The sequence below is a fragment of the Oncorhynchus mykiss genome, chromosome 5, assembly GCF_013265735.2.
Source record: "Oncorhynchus mykiss isolate Arlee chromosome 5, USDA_OmykA_1.1, whole genome shotgun sequence".
Taxonomy (NCBI): domain Eukaryota; kingdom Metazoa; phylum Chordata; class Actinopteri; order Salmoniformes; family Salmonidae; genus Oncorhynchus; species Oncorhynchus mykiss.
The window spans coordinates 66,858,453-66,877,434 of NC_048569.1; the positions used below are offsets into that span (position 1 = coordinate 66,858,453).

General features: G+C 40.2%; 3 non-coding genes across 3 annotated transcripts; all 3 read left to right on the forward strand.

Moving 5' to 3' along the window:
- Positions 1-7,131: 7,131 nt before the first annotated feature.
- On the forward strand, positions 7,132-7,202 carry trnag-gcc. Its single transcript has one exon. It is a non-coding gene; the product is annotated as a tRNA-Gly (tRNA).
- Positions 7,203-11,125: 3,923 nt separating this feature from the next.
- Positions 11,126-11,198, forward strand: trnav-aac. The gene has a single exon. It is a non-coding gene; the product is annotated as a tRNA-Val (tRNA).
- Positions 11,199-15,436: 4,238 nt separating this feature from the next.
- trnav-aac lies at positions 15,437-15,509 on the forward strand. The gene has a single exon. It is a non-coding gene; the product is annotated as a tRNA-Val (tRNA).
- Positions 15,510-18,982: the final 3,473 nt, after the last annotated feature.

Consider the following 18,982-nt stretch of genomic DNA (forward strand, 5'->3'; position numbering starts at 1 on the left):
ACTTAAAGTGAACAATTTCAATAATCAAAACCACTAAGTCCTATTTGAGCACACACATACCTCAGAAGTAGCAACTACAAAATAAGTTAAACAATTCCGTCTCTGAGGAACAACCAACACAGGACATCCAAGAAGCTCTCTCCTAACAAAGGAACACTGGTTTTTATCCAGCTGCAGAAGGAGTTTGTAATTGCCGACAGCTGTATGCCCTAACTCGAGGGCGGGATCAGAGCTCCAATCTGCAATGGGGCCGACCAATCAGCTGGTTGAGAGAATTCAGGAAGCCATTTCCTGAAATACACACATACATATACACAAACCCACAACAGAAACTGGTGAACGTAACACGCCCACCTCAAAACCTGCAAACTCCCAGTTTGCAAAAACAAAAACCAACATGCATCCCCAGTTACTAAACCCGTGATAGAGCGTAGGCAACCACATTCGCCAAACCCTTCACATATTTAATTTGTATATTGTATTATTGTACAATCAGAGCCCACCGCCTCTGATTGTACATTTGCTTCAAAAACACCAAAGGATTATGGTCCGTGAAGACCAGTACAGGCAAGGCGCTGGAGCCCACATATACCTACAAAAAACTGTAAGTCTATTAATAAAGCCAGCGTCTCTTGTTCAATGGTGGAGTACCTTGACGGACACGAGTTTAACTTACGGGTGAAGAAACTGATGGACTGATCCACTCCCTCTTCATCTTCCTGGAAGAGAACCGGACCCACCCCCACTATACTAGGGTCTACCTCCAACTTAAAAGGTTTGTCAAAGTTGGGGGCGGCAAGCACTGGGGCACAACAAAGTAGTGCTTTGGCGGACTCAAAAGTGTAGTTACAGTCCTGGGACCACTTAAAAGGTGCTTTGGGACTTAGCAGAGATTTAAGGGTAACTACTACAGTTGAAAAATTCTTACAGAACCTACGATAGTACCCTACCATCCCCAGGAATCTGCGCAACTGGCGGAGAGTCGTGGGAGCAGGAAAAGCAACAATTGCTTCCACTTTGTCAGTTACTGGGCGCACTTGACCTCGTCCCACCTGCTTCCCTAAGTAAGTCACAGTAGCCTTCCCAAACTCACACTTGGCCAAATTGAGGGTTAAAGAAGCATTCTCCAACCGCTGAAACACACGTTTCAAGGTGGCAAGATGATCAGACCAACTAGGGAACGTAACACCAATGTTTATTGAAAACATAAATAAATGTGCATAATAAGCACTTGTTGTCTCTAAAATATATTGTTACAGTTGTTGGTTTGCTAGCTAGTGAATTTTTGTCATATTAACATAGACGTGATATCAGTTAAAACACCTCAAAACAAGACATGGTATCAAGAACAAGATAAAACTAGCTGAAACGAGCCAGTTACGATTCCCTCATTGTTGTTAATTATCTGACCATCCAGAATCCAGAATCACAATACAATCACAATCACATACTGACTTCTGCCCCATTGAAGCATGCACATTGTTTTTGTGACGCTAATCCATCTATTTTGTTATTATCCTCTCTTCCCTCTACCACTTCTTGTAGTATGTTTACCTGCTCCGATCCCTGTGGTTGACTCATTTGTATTTATTATGGATCCCCATTACCTTCTGCCAAGGCAGCAGCTACTCTCCCTAGGCTCTGGCAAAATTAAGGCAGTTATACATTTTAAAAACATTACAATACATTCATAACAGATTTCACAACACACTAAGTGTGTTGCACTAAGGCCCCTACAACACTACCACATATCAACAACACAAAATCCATGTATACGTGTGTAAATTGTGCGTATGTAATCATGTGTGTGCATGCGTGTGTCTGTGCCTATGTTTGTGTTGCTTCACAGTCCCTGCTGTTCCAGCAGGTGTATTTGTATCTGTTAATTTTTCTCAATCTGAATCTACTGCATGCATCAGTGTTGATGGAATTTATAGGTTTAAACGAATGATTAGAATACTCAACCATGATACCATATAATTGTATGAAATTGATTAGAATCATAATTAATTAATGATGGGGGTCTAAACACAGACTGTCTGAGCAAAATTCAGATTTTACTTACCAACTACAGAAATTCTGTCCGACCTTGGCCAGGGGCCACTGAGAGATTTGGTCTCACGGCCTCCCCAATCTTGGGGGAGGACAGGGAGTGCTTCTCACGGTCTCTGTAATCTATGTCGGCTGGGTAGGGAGACAGTATGTGTGCAGGATACCTACTGTTTGTGTGGAAGTATGTGCGTCGCTATAAAATGGATGTCTTTGTATTGTGGACTTCAGAACGTTTCTGTGAATAAACATTCGACTATTGTAGACTGGGCCTCTGTCTGTTTTAATTTCAACCAGTATCTTACAAATCCTGGTTTGCAGACTGAGTAGTTTAATTTAATTGGTTTATGAACATCGAGAACATAATTCCGGATCCCAATACCTGTCCCTGCCGTCCGAAGGTACCACGCCGAAATACCGTGCACGGGCGGGTCATTGACCCGTAATTTAAAGACCTGTCCCCTGACATTGGGGTTCCATAACACGCCGGTATATACCTAAGGTCGGCAGAGACGGTGACGGGATCCAACCAACATTGCTTTTCCCAGTCTTCAAGACAAGGTCAGTAATATTTATTCACAAATTTGGGGAAATTATTTAAGATATCTTTGATTTGATGTTCTAAATATTTAGAATATATCAATAATAGGAGCTTGGTTATTCTAAACAGATTCACTAGGAGGCTTTTACTTTGTGTATTAACCAAAAATCGATTGAGGGAGCAGGTCCGCAATGACCTGAGGTACATGTGCACTACCATAAATAAAAATAGCTTAATAATTGAGGTCTGTGAGGAATGGCCGAAAGGTTATTTGAGGGATGGCCGAGAGGTTATTAGCAAGGGATATAAATAGGTGCTGTGAGATAGGACGAGGAGTTTGTGCAAATAGGAAAACTTAAATGGTTAATTAACATGTGGTAAATTAGCCCTAAACCCAATCCAAAAGACATACCTAAATAAAATCCTAAAGTGTGAGGATATTGCTTTGTGAGATGGGTTTGTGAGATGGGACGGTAATTCTATGCGAACAAATAACTTAAATGGTCAATTAACAAACGTGAATTAGCCATAGATCCGATTCAAAAGACAAATACTGAAATAATGTCCAAAAAATGGAGAAAGAAGGGAGACCTAATATAGCGGAGTGAGATACGAGACATTCACGTCAAAAGAACACGCAACAACAGAAAAATAGGCTGCTGACTAGGGATTTACGACCCCTGGAAAATAGCTTATAGTTGTAAATGGGTGAAACCTAAAGTCCGATCGCCACCACTATAGATAAAGTTTCAAGAAAGGAATTTAGCAACATAGGCGCAAAATAGGTCTGACTATTCCACGAAAGGAGATACCCACATAGATTGAGAGATTAAAGAGAGCACATACATAGATCATAGAAATACATACACATAGATTGTGAGGAGAAGCATAATAACCATAATAGTAACATGGAGAGTAGAAAATGGATAGAACCCGAGAACAGAAAATGTTACAACTGTAGCAAGCCAGGACCTTTGGCTAAGGAGTGTGAGGAACCATGCATGCACTGCGATAAGGTGGGCCACAATCACCGAGACTGTAGAGAAAGGACAGAAAGGATAGGAGAGAGGGTAAAAGGCAGAACAGAGAAAATGGTCAGGTGCCTACAGCCAGACAGAGGAGGAATAGAAAAGAAAGGAGCTCAGTACATAATGGTAACTGTAGTAGGATGTCCCTTGGGGGCATCCGTACCTATGTAGGACATGCAAGGGTTAGGTGAATAAACAGGCTGGAGCTAGAACCTCGTGGTCGCGCGTCTTTATTTTAGATCATACTACATGGTGTCAGAAGTGGTTTTAAAATTCACATAAACGTGAAGGAGGTACCAAGTAAATCATACATTCAGGCTGTTTCAAAGCAGGAAGGGCACAAAGATTCAAATAGTTCCCCTAATTTCAGTTTATGTGACAAACAGAGCAAGTGTAGTTGCACTGTTTAATCTCTGCTAAAATGTTCAGACTGTGCCAAATGAAAAATGTTAGCTAGCTACAGTGCCTTCAGAAAGTTTTCAAACCCCTTGACTTAATCAACATTTTGTTGTTATAGTGGTCAGTATCCCCGCCTGTCACGCGGGAGACCGGGGTTCAATTCCCCGACGGGGAGTGATACAATTTTGTTTGAACCATTAGTTGGATGGACATTTGTGTTCGTTATGCGCATCAGTAATTGGTTGTCATGGGCAAGATAAAATGTAGAATATGATCATTACACATCATGATTGGCTTTAAGGAGAACAGTACACATGCATTATATATTACACAAGTTTACAACTTACTTAACATGAGAAAACATGAGATACCAAAACCACTCACAGGGTTGGGTCTCCGCTGAATTAGGTAAATCCGCTTTTAGTTTTAATGCACCTCATTTCTGGAACCAACTGCAAAATAAACTGCAAGTGGATGCTTTGATGCCGCTCGGGCAATTTTAAAATATTGATTGGGGAACTATTTGCTGAGGAATGTTTCTGTATTTCTTGATTGTTGTGCTTTATTTTTGTTTGAATTTGATTTTGTGTATGAATTGTACATGCAGGGCTCCCTTGCGAAAAATATCCTGGTCTTAATGGTGACTCCTTGTTTTTAAAAAAGGTTTTAAAAAAAATAATGTGTGTGTATATACAGTGGGGAGAACAAGTATTTGATACACTGCCGATTTTGCAGGTTTTCCAACTTACAAAGCATGTAGAGGTCTGTAATTTTTTTTATCATGGGTACACTTCAACTGTGAGAGGCGGAATCTAAAACAAAAATCCAGAAAATCACATTGTATGATTTTTAAGTAATTAATTTGCATTTTATTGCATGTATTTGATACATCAGAAAAGCAGAACCTAATATTTGAAACCTTTGTTCGCAATTACAGAGATCATACGTTTCCTGTAGTTCTTGATCAGGTTTGCAGCAGGGATTTTGGCCCACTCCTCCATACAGACCTTCTCCAGATCTTTCAGGTTTCAGGGCTGTCGCTGGGCAATATGGACTTTCAGCTCCCTCCAAAGATTTTCTATTGGGTTCATGTCTGGAGACTGACTAGTCCAAAAACACAGTGTTGGAGAAGAAAGTAAAAGTGCAATATGTGCCATGTAAAAAAGCTAACGTTTAAGTTCCTTGCTCAGAACATGAGAACATATGAAAGCTGGTGGTTCAATATTCCCAGTTCTTCAATATTCCCAGTTAAGAAGTTATAGGTTGTAGTTATTATAGGAATTATGATGCATCGACTATTTCTCTCTATACCATTTGCATTTCATAAACCTTTGACTATTGGATGTTCTAATAGGCACTTTAGTATTGCCAGCCTAATCTCAGGAGTTGATAGGCTTGAAATCATAAACAGCGCTGTGGGGCAAATGCAGTAAAGTTTGAATGAATGCTTACGAGCCTGCTGCCGCCTACCACCGCTCAGTCAGACCGCTCTTTCAAATCATAGACTTAATTATAATATAATAAACACAGAGATACGAGCCGTTGGTCATTAATATGGTCAAATCCGGAAGCTATCATTTCGAAAACAAAACGTTTATTATTTCAGTCAAAAACGGAAACGTTCTGTATTTTATTGAATGGGCGGCAACCCTAAGTCTAAATATTGTTGTTACATTGCACAACCTTCAATGTTATGTCATTATTATGGACAAATAATAATTCGGACAAATAAGTTCGCAACAAGCCAGGTGGCCCAAACTGTTGCATTTACCCTGACTCTGCGTGCAATGAACGCAAGAGAAGTGACACAATTTCCCAAGTTAATATTGCCTGCTAAATATGCAGGTTTAAAATATATACTTCTGTGTATTGATTTTAAGAAAGGCATTGATATTTATGGTTAGGTACATTCGTGCAACGATTGTGCTTTTTTCACAATGTGCTTTTGTTAAATCATCCCCCGTTTGGCGAAGTAGGCTGTGATTCGATGATAAATTAACAGGCACTGCATTGATTTATGCAAAGCAGGACAAGCTAGTTAACCTAGTAATGTCATCAACCATGTATAGTTAACTAGTGATTATGTGAAGATTGATTGTTTTTTATAAGATACATTTCATGCTAGCTAGCAACTTACCTTGGCTCCTTGCTGCACTCGTGTAACAGGTGGTCAGCCTGCCATGCAGTTTCCTCGTGGAATGCAATGTAATCGGTGTCCAAAAATGCAGATTCAGACCTCTAAAAGAGACATCTGTTACACAAAACAGCAAAAGGTGTAATCACATTTTGCGATTGTCATTAGGCCAGTATTTATGCGTCCACTGTTGTCTGTTTATCTCTGTTGGCCACTCATCTCAGCCTTGGCAGAATGTCAGTGTGTTCGTCTTAACCACATCGCATTGTTGAGCATAGGTTCCACCAGTTTTCAAGTCCATTCGTTCATTTTTCATGCCTGACATGCTGTGATGATAACAATTGGTGTAATAGCCAACAGCTTTCTTGACATTTTAGTTTTAATTATTGTGATAAACTCATGTTTTACCAGTACGGCATACCCCCACTATTTATTTTGGGGACACCATATTGGACCATATGAGCTTACTTTCACCCCATGTCTGTAACACAACAGAATGTAGTCAATTGGGTGTGAATACTTTCTGAAGGCTCTGTACCTCCGTGTATAATTACAACCCATCACATGCAAAAACGATAATTAGGTTGTTTTATTTAAACCATTGGATACACTTGCGATTAGCCCAGTATCTATCTGTTGTTTTGATTGAGCATTTTATGGAGACACATTTTTTTCGAAATTGCATGATTGGAAAGCTGCATCTCTGTAGCGCAATCTGCACGTCATGGATGTGGTGGCAACAGTTTTGTGGAGAAGTTATTTTGGCCTCACAGGTTTAGGCTATTTCTCCGAGCTAGAGCGCCACCTGGTGGTCATACTATTGATGTTTTTATTGATTTCTAATCTTTCTCCAGTTGTCCAATTGAGACGGAAATTATGAGTACCGTATTTCATGTATTCTTACCAAAAATAACTGCTGCCATGCATAAATGACTGTTGTATAGAACTATTTATACAACTGGATTTCTATACAGAGATAAGCATTGGTGGTTCAGTGGTAGAATTCTCGCCTGCCACGCGGGAGGCCCGGGTTCGATTCCCGGCCAATGCATTAATATGTTTTGCTTTGTTATTTTGTTATAGAAGAGTTGGTTGGTGAGCAACAAAACCGACACGTGCGCAACTATGGGGCAAAACAGACAAGGTTGGCTAAGATTGTTGACATGTAAACTATGCAAAGAAAACACATTTTATGATTTTTAATAGGTTCAAACACTTGCATTTACGAGCTTAGATGGTTCTCAAATTAATCAGGTCTCTGCATATAACTACTTAGGGATATGGTTGGATGATAAACTGTCTTTTAAAATGCATATCGACGAACTTTGTAAATGGCTAAAAATCAAGCTTGGCTTCCTCTATAGAAACAGGACATGTTTGTCCTCTTCAAATAGAAGACAAATTGTGCAAGCTACTTTTATGTCAGTTATAGATTATGGGGATATTATTTACATGCATGCTACGGCATCAACACTTAAATCGCTGGATGCTACGTATCCTTGTGCACTTAGGTTTATTACGGGTGCTAGCTACAGAACTCACCACTGTGAGTGGCACAATATGAACATTTTAGCAGAGAGATTAAACAGTGCAACTACACTTGCTCTTTTTGTCACATAAACTGAAATTAGGGGAACTATTTGAATGTTAGCAACCAGGAAATGGCAGAGCAATTTCTGCATAGTGCATCTTTAAATAATGATGTTCCTACCTAAAACAAATATATGTATGAAAAGGCAGCAGGACTTCCTGACTGACCAAGTCTGTCCATAATAAAGGGCTTCTTTACCTTTTTAACAGCACTATCGACAAGGCAGGTACTACAGGCTCTAGTTTTGTCGCACCTGGCCTACTGCTCAGTCATGTGCCATAAAGAGGGAAAAGTGCAATTGGCTCAGAACAGGGCATCACAGCTGGCCCTTGGATATACACAGAGAGCAAACATTAATAATATGCATGTCAATCTCTCCTGGTTCAAAGTGGAGGAGAGATTGACTTCATCACTACTTGTATTTGTGAGAGATATTGTAAGCACTGAGCTGTCTGTTTAAACGACTAGCACACAGCTCAGACTGTGTGTGTGTGTGTGGGGGGGGGGGGGGGACTGATAAAATACACCTTATAGAACAGCGGGGACTGTGAAGCAACACAAACATAGGCACAGACACATGCATACATACACATGATAACATACACACCATACACACGTACACATGGATTTTGTGTTGTTGATATGTGGTAGTGTTGTAGGGGCCTGAGGGCACACACTTAGTGTGTTGTTTAATCTGTTATGAATGTATTGTAATGTTTTTAAAATGTTATAACTGCCTTAATTTTGCCAGCAGCAGCTAATGGGGATCCATAATAAATACAAATGAGTCAACCACAGGGATCGGAGCAGGTAAACATACTACAAGAAGTGGTAGAGGGAAGAGAGGATAATAACAAAATAGATGGATTAGCGTCACAAAAACAATGCGCATGCTTCATTGGGGCAGAAGTCAGTATGTTGTTGTGATTCTGGATGGCCAGATGACTAGGAACAAGAAGCTGCCATGTAAGGAATCGTAACTGGCTCGTGTCAGCTAGTTTTATCTTGTTCTTGATACCATGTCTTGTTTTGAGTTGTTTTAACTGATGTCACGTCAATGTTAATGTCTCAAATTCACTAGCTAGCTAACCAACAACTGTAACAATATATTTGAGAGACAACAAGTGCTCATTATGCACATTTATTTTTGTTTTCAATAAACATTGGAGACAAAATATTATTATTTATTTTGCCGTTATTTCAACAAGGAACACAGACTGAGACCAAGATCTCTTTTACAGCTGGGCCCTGCGTATACATGTTCACACATACAGTTTTTTTATTTATTATTATTTTATTTCACCTTTATTTAAATAGGCAAGTCAGTTATTAAGAACAAATTCTTATTTACAATGACGACCTATACCCGCCAAAACCCGGACGACGCTGGGCCATTGTGCGCAGCCCTATGGGACTCCCAGACACGCCCTGATCTGTTTCACCTGTTCCTGTGATTGTCTCCGCCCCCTCCAGGTGTCGCTTATTTCCCCCAGTGTATTTATCCCTGTGTTTCCTGTCTCTCTGTGCCAGTTCATCTTGTATGTTTAGTCAAGTTTAGTTAAAGCACTTCTGAATAAACTACCTTCTTATTTATCCTCACTCATCAATATTAGAATTAGAATTCCTAAAACCAGGTCTCAAGCATTGATTGTACTTGAGGCCCATGCTATTTCCACAGAGTTGGATATGGCTGCCTTTTCCTGTTACTCTCCTTGCTTATGGAATAGCCTGCAGACTAAACTTAAACTTGAGACTTGTCCCCCTTGCCCATTTTAAACATTTATTGGAGGATGTTTATTTTTGTATTTCTTGTAACTGTTTCAGGTAATGCAACTGTTTGTGCTGTTAGGGGAATAACCTGTGTGTGAATGTATTCTGCTGCTGTATTTTTGTGTGTTATCTATGATCGTTTTGTTTGTCTTGTTTAGCTTCTTAATCATTGTATCAGTTCACTGGTCACGATGGCAACACCCACCCTTAGCAAGCGCTCCAGCAGGTGTATCTCACTGATCATCCCTAAAGCCAACACCTCATTTGGCTGCCTTTCGTTACAGTTCTCTGCTGCCTGTGACTGGAACGAATTGCAACAATCGCTGAAGTTGGAGACTTTTATCTCCCTCACCAACTTCAAACATCTGCTATCTGAGCAGCTAACCGATCGCTGCAGCTGTACATAGTCTATCGGTAAATAGCCCACCCAATTTTACCTACCTCTTCCCCATACTGTTTATATTTATTTACTTTTCTGCTCTTTTGCACACCAATATATCTACCTGTACATGACCATCTGATAATTTATCACTCCAGTGTTAATCTGCAAAAATGTAATTATTCGCCTACCTCCTCATGCCTTTTGCACACAATGTATATAGAATCTCTTTTTTTTCTACTGTGTTATTGACTTGTTAATCGTTTACTCCATGTGTAACTCTGTGTTGTCTGTTCACACTGCTATGCTTAATCTTGTCCAGGTCACAGTTGCAAATGAGAACTTGTTCTCAACTAGCCTACCTGGTTAAATAAAGGTAATGAAAAAATAAAAAGCAAAAATGATAAATAGGTGATCAATATTATAAAAACCATTGTGAGTTGTATGTGTATTCCTCGTTAGTATAGTGGTCAGTATCCCCGCCTGTCACGCGGGAGACCGGGGTTCAATTCCCCGACGGGGAGGGAAGCTTTTTAGTTTAAGGCTTTTTCAATGTTATTTTGTAATCGATATACCTGAAACGTCACCATTACGTGGATGGACATTTGTGTTCGTTTAGCGCTTCAGTAATTGGCAAGACATAATGTAGAATATGATCTTTAAACATCATGAGAAGAACCGTATACATGCATTATATACTACACAAGCTTACAATTTACTTAACTTTGTTGTTAAAGTATAAAAAAAACATGAGGTACCAAAACCACTTACAGGGTTGGGTCTCCGCTGAATTAGTTAAATCCGCGTTTAGTTTTAATGCACCTCATTGCTGGAACAAACTGCACAAGACACTGCAAGTGGACGCTCTGATGTCGCTCGGGAACGTTTAAAATATTGATTGGGGAACTGTGCTGAGGAATGTTTCTGTTTTTCTTGATTGTTGTGCTTTATTTTTGTTTGTATTTGATTTTGTGTATGAATTGTATGTGCAGGGCTCCATTGCGAAAAAGACCCTGGTCTTAACAGTGAATCCCTGTTTTTAAAAAAGGTAAACAAATAAAATATAAAATGTATATATTTTATATATATATATATATAAAACGGTCTTCAGCATTTCTTAAAACAACCTACAGTTATATGGAAATGAGACCCTGCTTTATAGAAGCTACTGTAGTCCATACGTTAACTTAATGTGCAGTAGGTGTATTTTGAGTACTTCTGTTCTTCATGCTCAGTTTCCGTAGTGTAGTGGTTATCACGTTCGCCTAACACGCGAAAGGTCCCCGGTTCGAGACCGGGCGGAAACACTTTTTTTTAAACTAAAAAAACGAAGTGTTTGGCCAAAGCTTTTGTCTAAAAATAAACAAATAAATACAGTATTCATGTGTTGCACATTCTTTAGGTCACTGACTCCCGACTGAACACTATACTCAATGCATTGTCAACTGGCGTTGATAAAGATTTTATAGTAGCTTGGAAATACAATTACATTTCTAAAGGAGGCAAACAATTGCGAGGAAAACATTTTGTCTTCATTGTGATGTCGTCAGATTGACTTGAAGATGCATTATAACGTTAGCCAGCTAGCTAAGAGTGAGGGGAGAGCACCTGATCTTTTTGCTAGGTTTTTTTTTTTTCCAAACTTTGCTAGGGAATGTTAACATTGCCATCTGTCCACAGTAAAGTTGACAACATCGTAATGATGGCAAAGTTGTTTCCTACTAATCTTTTTGCATACTTTAGCAATGTCATTGTATTTCCAGGCCAGTGTTCATGTGTTGCACGTTGTGTCACAATATTGTTATGAAGTTTCTCTTGAGGTCTGGTGCTTGACTGAAAGTTCTACCGAAGATTGTTTAGTATGAAGATGCCTAGAAACTGCTTTTCAAATAGGCGTTCCTGGAAGTATTGGCCCATTTGGCCCTTGGGTTTAAAAACAATTACAGAAAATGCACACATCAAAAAATAAATACTAACTGCAAACAGAAATAAAAACACGGTCATAAAAAACAAACACATTCATCAGTAAAAAGTTCATCAATCAGCTTCTGAAGTGGCTTCGAGGCACCAAAACATCAAATGTAGGAACTATTTCAAGATTGTTCCACAAATAAGTTGCAAAGAAACTAAAACCTGACTTACCTAACTCCGTAGACACCAAAATAATTTCCAGAGCTAGCCATCCCCGAGACTGTGTGGTAACTCGTATGTCTAAAGTGTAGTAATCATGTTAGGTACAGTGGGACTTTTTGTATAAGGGCTTTATCAACGAAAACATAGCAATGTATCAACCTACGTGACATCAAAGTGGGCCAATCAACTTTCTGGTAGAGAGTTACAGTGAAGTAGAAAAATTGTCACTCATAATAAAGCGCAGTGCGCAATGATAAACTGCATCTTACGGCAATAATGAAGTGTTTACAGAGATGATATTGGACCGATAGTAACGCCAATTGAATAATCTGCTTTATACTATTTAGCGAGAGGCAGGACCTATTTCTATTGAAGAAGTAGGGGTGGGCGGAATACCGGTACGAACGTGAATACCGGTATGATGTGGTGCCATATCATGCATATCATGGTAAATTAATAAAGGTATGAAGCGTATAAGGCGCTTTTGCTTCGTAAAAAAATCTGTCGAATGATACAGCCTAGTGGGCTAGTTCAAATAGTTTATTTTACTAAAAACATAATGCTTGCTTACTCTTCTGCGCTGAGGATTACTGAAGACAAGGAAATAACGCTATTGAGGTTGATTTGCAGGACGACGAAGGCCTGGTTCGAAAAAAAGGTGCTTCCTCTGTCCTTTGGGACTGGTTGGGCTTTAAGATATCCGACCTCGACCAACAAACAGTACTGTGTAGGTTGTGTCGACACATTGTGCTAGCCTAAGGTGGAAACCCTGCATGTGAATATGAAGAATCTACCAGAATGTGTGCAACAAACCCCCGGAGCAGTGGAGCACGTCCCAAGACATCTTCAAGCCAGACCAGCACTCAGCTATCACTCAAGGCATCATTCGTTAGTGGTACTCCATATAACAAGAAGAGCAGGACATGGAATGAGATAACGAGTGCAATTACATATAACATTGCAAAAGACATGGAACCAATTCAAACCGTGGAGAAATATGGTTTCAGAAAGTTGATTCGAACTCTAGACTCAAGATACGAGATCCCGAGCCGTAAATTCCGCAAAATATGTCAGCCAGAACTCTACACAGAATGTCGGGACAGAGTTGTCAATGAAATCCGTAACGCTGCATTCTTCTCTACCACTGCCGTCAAGTCGGACCACAGGGCCATACATTAGCCTCACGATTCATTACATTGACAACAACTGGTATCTGCAAAGCAAAGGCTTTCAGACCTCTTATTTCTCAGATGATCACACCGGATAAATAATTGCAGCTGGGCTGAGGGTGGCACTTTCATCCTGGGGCTTGAAAGAGTCGTGTCAAGTATGTAGGACAACCGACAGCGGATCGAACATGATCAACATGGCATTGGAGCTGAACAAATGGAGAAGACTAGCAATTGCTATTGTTAAGTTTCAATGTCCAAAACACACAGATCTACTGCCAAATTCTCTAAAACATTGTTGGAGGCAGGTTATGATAGAGAAATTAACATTAAATTATCTGGCAACATCTCTGGTGGACATTCCTACAGTCAGAATGCCAATTGTATGCTCGCTCAAAACTTGAGACATCTGTGGCATTTTGTTGTGCGACAAACGTCACATTTTAGTAGCCTTTTATTGTCCCCAGCACAAGATGTTCTGTAATGATCATGTTGTTTAATCAGCTTCTTGTTGTGCCACACCTGTCAGGTGGATGGATTATCTTGGTAAAGGAGAAATGCTCACTAACAGGGATGTAAACACATTTTTTTTGCACAACATTTGAGAGAAATAAGCTTTTTGTGAGAATTGTGAGGATCCTTTATATCAGCTCATGATACATGGGACTTACACTTTACATGTTGCGTTTATATTTTTATTCAGTGTGACAAACAAATGGAATAATGTGTCCCTGAACAAAGGGGGGGGGGGGGGGGGGGTCAAAATCAAAAGTAAGTCCATATCTTGTGTGGCCGCCTGCTGCATTAAGTACTGCAGTGCATCTCCTCCTCATGGACTGCACCAGATTTACCAGTTCTTGCTGTGAGATGTTACCCCACTCTTTCACCAAGGCATCTGCAAGTTCCCAGACATTTCTGGGAGGAATGGCCCTAGCCCTCACCCTCCGATCAAACAGGTCCCAGACGTGCTAAATGGGATTGAGATCCGGGCTCTTCGCTGGCCATGGCAGAACACTGACATTCCTGTCTTGCAGGAAATCACGCACAGTATGGCTGGTGGCATTGTCATGTTGGAGGGTCATGTCAGGATGAGCCTGCAGGAAGGGTACCATATGAGGGAGGTAAAGGCAAAAAAAAGGCCATGGTGGCGAAGTAAATACAATATAGCAAGTAAAACACTGGAATGGTAGATTTGCAGTGGAAGAATGTGCAAAGTAGAAATAAAAATAATGGGGTGCAAAGGGGCAAAATAAATAAATACAGTAGGAGAAGAGGTAGTTGTTTGGGCTAAATTATAGATGGGCTATGTACAGGTGCAGTAATCTGCTCTGACAGCTGGTGCTTAAAGCTAGTGAGGGAGATAAGTGTTTCAAGTTTCAGAGATTTTTGTAGTTCGTTCCAGTCAAATGGCAGCAATAAACATGATTCTGAGTTAATTCTATGAGGGTGTTCCATTTATTTTACAGTACAAGGGGAGGGCCATGTGAAAGTTTTTTTTACGTTGGGAGGGGGTTGCATTTTTATTCTACACCTTGAGTTGGACAATTACTGATGCCTGGGTGCACCAATCTGTCCCTTGTATGTAGATATTTTTGTTAACTTGTTGTAAAACTCAGATGTATTGTATTTATTTCATTTTTCTCTTTATTTTCACCTACCATAGGTACATTTGCTTTCTCTCTTTTCATCCCATCCCACAATCTCTCCTTAACTACATCCTGGGTCTCTAGAAGAGACCTAAATTGACACCTGCACTCAGAGAGCCACCGAGATATCAAAGGCGAACATTCGAATGTAGACAGAACATCGCCCCACTAACAGAATTTCAGGCAACATGACACCCAAAGGCAGTATTTTGCCTTCAGTTTCCGTAGTGTAGTGTGGGAGGGGGTTGCATTTTTATTCTACACCTTGAGTTGGACAATTACTGATGCCTGGGTGCACCAATCTGTCCCTTGTATGTAGATATTTTTGTTAACTTGTTGTAAAACTCGGATGTATTGTATTTATTTCATTTTTCTCTTTATTTTCACCTACCATAGGTACATTTGCTTTCTCTCTTTTCATCCCATCCCACAATCTCTCCTTAACTACATCCTGGGTCTCTAGAAGAGACCTAAATTGACACCTGCACTCAAAGAGCCACCGAGATATCAAAGGCGAACATTCGAATGTAGACAGAACATCGCCCCACTAACAGAATTTCAGGCAACATGACACCCAAAGGCAGTATTTTGCCTTCAGTTTCCGTAGTGTAGTGGTTATCACGTTCGCCTAACACGCGAAAGGTCCCCGGTTCGAGACCGGGCGGAAACACATTTTCAAAAAGTAAATAGTTGCGTAGGCTATGACCAATATTTGACAAAAACCGTCAAAATTAATATGTTACAGTCGTAATGGGTTGTACATTTTATAACATTATTTTGCATTGTCAATTGGCGCTGATGAAGATTTAGTCAAAAGTGAATTATAGTGGCTAGAGGGAGAAAAAAAAAATTGGTTGGAAAACCCTACGTATAACGTTAGCCATCTAGCTAAAATTGAGGGAGATCACCATATTTTAGCTAGCTAACGTTAGTTTTGCTAGGTATTTTTACGAACTTTGCTAGCTAATAATGGTTAATGCTACCATGTACAGAAGGCACGTACATGCTCCGGAGTCTTAACTTTTGGAATGGGGTCATAAAAGCATATAGCCAAAACAGTTCAAACGCTAAAGCCAAATCTATTAAGAAAATTAATTCAACATGCCACATTGGCTTCAGAAACCACTCCGTTCGTACCGATAGCTTCTGTTAACCACAAAGAGCGTTTGTTTCTATGCGTTCTCTTCTATCTTTCCTAGCTGGCAAATTACCCGGATGTTGTCTCGGGTTTTGAATATGAATACCCTGTGCAGATGATGATTTCCTACGTCATACTTCCATGTTCATGTCCATGGTCTTTTGAATGGCTTTCAAGATTATATCATCAAATTCATGAAAACACGGTCAATTAAGATACACAGTACCAGTCAAAAGTTTGGACACACCTACTCATTCAAGGGTTTTTCTTTATTTTTACTATTTTCTACAATGTAGAATAAGTGAACACATCAAAACTATGAAATAACACATATGTAATCACCCAAAAAGTGTTAAACAAATGAAAATATAGTTTGTATTTGAGATTCTTCAAAGTAGCCACCCTTTGCCTTGATGACAGCTTTGCACACTCTTGGCATTCTCTCAACCAGCTTCACCTGGAATGCTTTTCCAACAGTCTTGAAGAAGTTCCCACATATGCTGAGCACCTGTTGGCTCCTTTTTCTTCACTCTGCAGTCCAACTTATCCCAAACCATCTCAATTGGGTTGAAGTCAGGTGATTGTGGAGGCCAAGAGAGAGAGAATGATGGTAGAATTAGAGGGGGCATACTTAAGTTCACACAGGACACCAGATAAGACAGGTGAATTTCACCAGATAGGACAGCCCCCACGGCACATAGACTATTGCAGCATATATACTGGAGGCTGAGACGGGGGTCGAGAGACACTGTGGCCCTGTCCGACAATACCCCCAGACAGGGCCAAACAGGCAGGATGTAACCCCAACCACTTTGCCAGATCACAGCCCCCACACCACTAGAGGGATATAAACAGATATAGCTAGCATCAATACAACCAGCCTGAAAACAATGACCAGTAGAAGCTAGAGATCGACCAATTAATCGGAATGGCCGATTAATTAGGGCCTATTTCAAGTTTTCATAACAATCGGAAATCGATATATATATATATATATATATATATATATATATATATATATATATATATATATATATATATATATATATATATTTTTACACCTTTATTTAATCTTTATTTAACTAGGCAAGTCAGTTAAGAACACGTTCTTATTTTCAATGACAGCCTAGGAACGGTGGAACGGGGGCAGAACGACAGATTTTTACCTTGTTAGCTCTTTAACTTGTCAGCTCTGGGATCCAATCTTGCAACCTTACAGTTAACTAGTTCAAGGCTCTAACCACCTGCCTCTCATTGCACTCCACGAGGAGCCTGCCTGTTACGCGAATGCAGTAAGCCAAGGTAAGCTAGAGATAGCTAGCATTAAACCTATCTTATAAAAAACAATCAATCAATCATAATCACTAGTTAACGACACATGGTTGATGATATTACTAGTTTATCTAGCGTGTCCTGCGTTGCATATAATCTCTGCGGTGCGTATTCGCGAAAAAGAACTGTCCTTGCTCCAATGTGTATCTAACCATAAACATCAATGCCTTTCTTAAAATCAATACACAGAAGTATATATTTTTAAACCTGCATATTTAGTTAAAATAAATCCAGGTTAGCAGGCAATATTAACCAGGTGAAATTGTGTCACTTCTCTTGCGTTCATTGCCGCAGAGTCAGGGTATATGCAACAGTTTGGGCCGCCTAATTTGCCAGAATTTTATGAAATTATGACATAACATTGAAGGTTGTGCAATGTAACAGGAATATTTAGATTTATGGATGCCACCCGGAACGGTTCCGTATTTCACTGAAAGAATAAACGTCTTGTTTTCAAGATGATAGTTTCCGGATTCGACCATATTAATGACCTAAGGCTCGTATTTCTGTGTGTTATTATGTTATAATTAAGTCTATGATTTGCTAGAGCAGTCTGACTGAGCGATGGTAGGCACCAGCACGCTCGTAAGCATTCATTCAAACAGCACTTTCGGGCATTTTACCAGCAGCTCTTTGCTGTGCTTCAGGCATTTAGCTGTTTATGACTTCAAGCCCATCAACTCATGAGATTAGGCTGGTGTAACCGATGAGAAATGGCTAGCTAGTTAGCAGGGTGCGCGCTAATAGCGTTTCAAATAATCGTCCTCCAATAATCGGTATCGGTATCGGCGTGGTATGGATCTGCTATTTTCTTTACTTTCACATTGGGTGAGGCGGGTTGTAAGAGAGTATGTTGAAGTTGAGGTTAAGAAAAATATACAAAAATATATGCGAAGAAAAAATAAATATACACGGGACACGACAAGACGAAGACAAAGACGCCTGACTGCTACGCCATCTGCGATTTATCATCTGCTGGCTAGCTATTTATTTTCATGAACTGAAGTTCAATTTCAGTAGGCAAACAACAAGTGGCAACCTTGCTAATACTTATTCACAAGCATTCACAAGGATTCCTAAGCAGTTGGCTTAGCTGCCATGATTGTAGCGGGTTTACTAACGTGTTACTTCGTCTAGCTACGACGATGTAGGTAGGCTGTGTGTAGTAGTTAGAGATTATGATGTGAAGGTTTGGCTTGGAATGTTTTTTTTGCCTGGTCACATACAGCTGATGTGTTGTGCACTAAAGGGAAAGGCGGAGAGGAGGAGAGCACGTAGATGCAAGAAGGAATTCTACAATGAGCAAAATGATCATGTTTGTATATGGCTGCTATGGAAGTGAACTGTGTTTGAGTGTGATCAGGGGTGTATTCATTCTGCCAATTCGGTTGAAAAATGTTTCTTAAACATCACCACGCTTAGGACTCTGGGGCTGAACACCTCCCTCTGCAACTGGATCCTGGACTTCCTGAAGGGCCGACCCCTGGTGGTGAGGATAGACAGCATCACCTCCGCCACGCTGACCCACAGGGGTGTGTGCTTAGTCTCATCCTATTCTCCCTGTTTACCCACGACTGCGTGGCCACGTACGACTCCAACACCATCATCAAGTCTGCTGAGGACAGGACGGTGGTAGGCCTGATGACCGGTGACGATGAGTCAGCCTACAGGGA